The sequence below is a fragment of the Salvia splendens genome, chromosome 21 (assembly GCF_004379255.2).
Source record: "Salvia splendens isolate huo1 chromosome 21, SspV2, whole genome shotgun sequence".
Taxonomy (NCBI): Eukaryota; Viridiplantae; Streptophyta; class Magnoliopsida; order Lamiales; family Lamiaceae; genus Salvia; species Salvia splendens.
The window spans coordinates 15,411,073-15,416,543 of NC_056052.1; the positions used below are offsets into that span (position 1 = coordinate 15,411,073).

At 36.5% G+C, this 5,471-nt stretch overlaps 1 long non-coding RNA gene across 1 annotated transcript; it reads left to right on the forward strand.

The window, feature by feature from the left end:
- Positions 1 to 2,672: 2,672 nt before the first annotated feature.
- LOC121783998 lies at positions 2,673 to 4,110 on the forward strand. Its single transcript, XR_006046683.1, has 2 exons — positions 2,673 to 2,905; positions 3,610 to 4,110. It is a non-coding gene; the product is annotated as an uncharacterized LOC121783998 (long non-coding RNA).
- The last annotated feature ends 1,361 nt before the right edge of the window (positions 4,111 to 5,471 follow it).

Below are 5,471 nucleotides of genomic sequence, written 5' to 3' on the forward strand. Positions count from 1 at the left end.
ATGGCTTGACCTCTTCAGTTTCCTTTTTCTTTCGCCTGATCCACTTTGCTGGACCCTCAGGGACACTTCGTTGATGTGTTCACGACCAGGCGTCTGTACAGTAGCTAGGATTTTTCCTTCATTCTCCCTCAGCTCACCCAACGACATCGCAACTTGAGAAAATTGTTTTGTTAATATCTCCATCGCTGCCTGCTGCTCTTTCTGAGCCTCCTGGATTTCCCGCATCGCATCATTAGGATGATGCGGTACTATCATATCGCCTTGGTTACCGCTGGGGTGGCCGTTATATCTTTGATACGGCGCCCCCCTCCGTGGTTGGGCTGCGGGTAGTCAGATTTCCCGTGGTGTTCCTGCTGGTATGGCGGCTGGTTGTAGAGTTGATTTCCCGAATACTGGTTTCCTCGTTGATGTGGCGGGACATAACTAACCATCTGGTTGTTTGGCTGCCTTCCCTGGTCGGGGTCGATCCCACAAATGAGAAAAGAGAGAAATAAAATTATATACACCTACGCACTATGCACAAACATAAAATAACACCATGCTTGCCCAGCAACGGCGCCATTTTGGAAGGCCTCGAGAGGGGCGCGAATTCGGAACAAGTTATATTGAAGATAACCGAACCGATTGGATCAGTTAGCAAATGTCGTTGCTACTTGATCGATGCAAACTCGCTCTCACTCGTTTCCTACCAACGTAATTTGTAAACTCCCAATTTTGTACTACTTTAACAGTAAAGCGGCAAGTTCGGGGTCGATCCCACAGATCAAGTATGTGAATAGTGAACAGGGGTTGGCTGCTGCCACGCTTTAACTTGGGAGTTTTTAACTACTGATTTTACTCTAGGCAGGATTAAACTAGCTAACTTGATCAAGGTAACTTTAACTACTGGGTCAAGAACTACTGGGTCAAGTGCATCTTAACGAAACTGAAACTAAAGCAGTAAATGCGAGGATGAAAACGAAAACAACTTTGATTAAACTAGAACAGTACATGAAATTTAAACTAAGCTAACACGTCGGAAAATAAGAAAGCAAATAAACCGAGAAGATCCTCGGCGGGAAACTTAAGAATACGCCGACAGATAACAAGTATTTTGCAGCGCTTCTTCAATCGCCATCTCTAACTAAGCAACACTTTATCTAAGCTAAGCTAAGCTATCTAGAAAACTGGACTAAGCTAGAGAACTGAACTAAGCTAAACTAAGACGGAAAGTAAAGGATCCCCCCGCTCCTTGTGGTGGCACATCCTTCATTTATAGGCGTAGCACGACCTCCAGTTGGATAACGATTTTGGCAGGGAATATTCGCTCACGCTGAGAGTGAGCGACTCATTGATTGCTACGTGCTTTCCTTCTAGAATGGCGACGCTTTTTTCTGTAACAGATTTATGACTCAGGTCGTCCTTGCGTCTCATATGTAGGCACGTGTCCCCTTCTAGAACATCGTCCTTGATAACAGAACGGTGCGCCACATCCAGCTCATTTCCTAAAGTGTTCTTCTTCTAGAAGCCAACGGTCCCCTCCTAACTGCTTGATCTCCCCATTTGATCAACTCCCTTGATATCCGGCCTTTTTCGCCTTTTGTACTCACTTGATCAGTTTGGCCTTGTTTCCTTGGTCAAGCGGCATTCCTGCACATTTAACACTTGTTTTACACGATAAACCGATCAAGTAGCGTACATTTTACCCTTAAACCGATGCATGAAATGAGTCTTATCAATTATTTAGTGAATATAGTTCATTATTTACTCCAACAAGTTTTTATTGAATAAAAAATTATAAAAAATTATAAAAAATTAAAAAAATTAAAAATAAATAAATAAATAAAAATATTGAATAAAATATTAAATTAATTGTAAATTAATACTAACCACAAGATTAAGAAAAAGGAGGGTCCTAATTTGGTCTCTAGTTCGATCTTTAATCCTAACATACGTTTATTATTTTTTTAATTTTTTTTAATTTTTTTTATTCAATAAAAACTTGCTGGAGTAGGTAATGAACTATATTCACTAAATAATGAACTAAATGAACGTATGTTATGAAGTAATTTTTCGCATTCATTATATACCAAATTTACTTCAACTGAAAGATAATTATGTCATAACACATTATGAAGTAATATACTAATGGAATGAAGTAATAGCATGACTGAACAAAGTAATAAACTAATGGAATGAAGTAATAGCATGACTGAATGAAGTAATAACTTCATTACTACTGCTTAACGTTTAACACAGTTAACATTGTATTTCAATAAAATATCATATTTACTTCATTACTAACATTCATTTGGTTCATTATTTATTGAATATAGTTCATTACTACCGCTTAACGTTTAACACTAAAATTTGTTGTATTATTAATGTATTTCAATAACATGTCAAAATTACTTCATAACATACGTTCATTCAGATCATTATTTACTGAATATAGTTCATTATTTACTCTGACAAGTTTTTATTGAATAATTTTTTTAAAAAAATTAAATAATTTAAAAAGTTTTTATTGAATAAAATATTAAATCAATTGTAAATTAATTCTAACCACAAGATAAAGAAAATGGAGGGCCATAATTTGGTCTCTAGTTCAGTCTTTTAGAGGGGTTCGACATTGATCATATATATATAAATGCGATCAAATGCAAACTGAATCGATTCTCTCTCCAATCGACCTTTCTCTCTCCAAATCTCCCCATCCGATGACCTACCGATTTCATTCATAAATATAAACAAACTCTAGTCTGCTGCTGCTCTCTCCAAATCTCCCCGTTAGTGCTTTCTGCTGGTCATCGTTACTGCCTGCGATTGCTCCATCAGCGCTTTCTCCAAGTTCGGCGCTTGAAGTTTGCCGCCCATCGTTACTGCCTGCGTCTGCTCCATTGGTTCAATTTCTGTTTCATTATTGGTTAGTCTGACTGCTTAGTGATTATTTATGCTTTATTGCGTAGTGATTATCATGCTCCTGGTTATTTTCGCACCGATTATCACCACCATTCTTCCCAAATTCTGGATTGCATTATCATGCTCTTTTTGGTTCTTTAATTGATTGATACTTACTCAGTTTCTGGATTGCATTTGTATGAATCGGCATTTGCTTGTTATTTCTTTTGAAATACTGGATTTTGTAGACCCTGGTTGCTACTAATTGCTTAGGTTTTGTTGAGCATTTGGAATTGCTTGTTTTTATTGTGTTGGTTGCTTTGTTGGGAAAAAATTCAGGACACTTTTGATTTACGGGATACCGTTGAGAATCATACATAGTAATGACGCATGATTAAGCCTTTATTAAGTGCTTTGTTTTACTGTAATGCTTGCTTGCTTGTGCTACAGATACAAAACATTGTGTAATTCTGTTAGATGTGCTTGGTTCTATTTTATTGTTTGCTTGGTTGTCATCTATTTTTTTATGTTTGCTTATTAATGACTGACTATTTGCTTGTTCTAAAGTTATTATATGTTTGTTCTTATGTTAGACTTCGGTTCCTACTAATTGCTTACATTTTGTTGAGCATTATGAATTGCTTGTTTTTATTGTGTTGGTTGATTGTTATCATGTTAGACCCTGTGTTAATTTTATGTTTAACTTACTTTTTTTGTTCTTGCTTGCAGACTGCCTTGTTTATATAGTTGTTGGAGGAAAGCAACTATGTGAGCTATGGACGGATGTTGAGAAAAGCTAAAACCGAACTCCTTGAATTCAAGTGGAAAACAAATGGCATTACCGAAGATTGTGGAGTGTATGCTATGCGACATATGGAGACGTATATGGGGACTAAGGTTAATGATTGGAAGGGCGACCTTACCAACAAGTCATCCAAGTCATTCCAGTTGCTCTGTGCGAAATTCATTACAGCTATGGTTTATAGTAACGAAAACAAGGTCGTGGATTACATGATGAGAACAGCAACAAGCCACCTGGAAGAGGCACGAAAGAAGGGACCCGTTGATGTTGAAAAGATGGTGGCAGATTTCCCCAAACCTTGAATGGTGACCGACATTGTTATAGAAAAATGACAATTACTTTATTTTGATTTAAATTTGTTCGGAATATGTGTTTGTTTTGGTGTATGGATTGCTTGGTTTTAGAATTTAGTTTTTCATTGTTGTGCTTTTTTCTGTATTGAAAAATATGTTAGAACACTTTAATATAGGAAAGCAAAATAAACTAATGTTCTACAAACCAAGCACATCCATAAACATAGACAATTAAAATAAACTTATAAAACCAAGGCAGTTGCACTACTAATTCTATGTAGATTATCAAAGTACATCAAGAACTAGTCGAATTGAAGTAATTACATATTTGCATTCTATATATGTTATGCCATGCTAGAAGAAGAAGCAAGCAATAAAATTAATGTAGCCAAGCAGTTGGTTATAAGTACTATCTAAAACCTTCTACTAATACAAGAATTCATTCGCACAAACCTTCTACTAATACATTAAAAAGCAATCCAATATAAAATGACATGCAATATGCGATCATTCATTTTGTTTACAATGTTAATGACGAATTCGGTATACTCTCAACTAATAAGCAATTCTAAACGGCCAACCCAACAATAAATAAGCTTGAAACAAAGCATCTGATATTCAACATCCGAATTCAAATAATAAAATAAACTAAAATAAGAAAGCAGTCTAGCACAATAATATGCAACTGAGATATACAGTGGACAATAATAAAAATGAAGTAATAAAGCAAAATGATATAAGTAGTTCCCTAGAATTACAGACTAATTTATTCTTTTTGTTTGCCACAATTCCTAGAGCCGTGGTGACACATTTCACGACATTCCCATACCTACGCTTAGGTTTGCTTTGCAACATAATAGCCTTCTCTTTTGCTGACACAATACGGTTGCCCGCGTCACTGCATGAACCTCCCGTCCTCACAACTTTTGGTGGCTGAACTTCTACTAGATCTGGTTTTCTAATGAAATAGAAATCTTCAACACTTTTCCTCTTCTACACAGCACGCAAAACCGGGGAGTTGGTTTCTATTCACGTGCATGAATGTGATCCATTTCAATCCCATTCCCATTCTTCAACCCTTGCCTGTTGCACACAATATATTGCCAAGTAACACACTCACGTGAAGATTTGATTCCACATTTCCGTGTGTCGAAACCAGCTTCACGAGCATAAGCGTAGTAGAAAGCAATTCCGACGTCCAAGGTGTTGAATTTCTTGCCAACGAATGGTTTTAATTTGTCATGGCAATCGGGCACACAAGCAACTACGTAGATATAGAATAGCTATGGTTTCAAAAGAACCAATCAATAAATGGTACTCAATCAAGCAAACATGAGATGCAAACTCAGTGTTGAATTAAAGCACAACAAGCACTGTCATGCAAACACAAAAGCAATACAGTATTTTTGGCGATGCAATTGCTTGTCTATTATTAATTTTAAGAAAGCAACCTGAGATATTTTAACAACTAGAAAATACAAATGGTGCCCAATAAG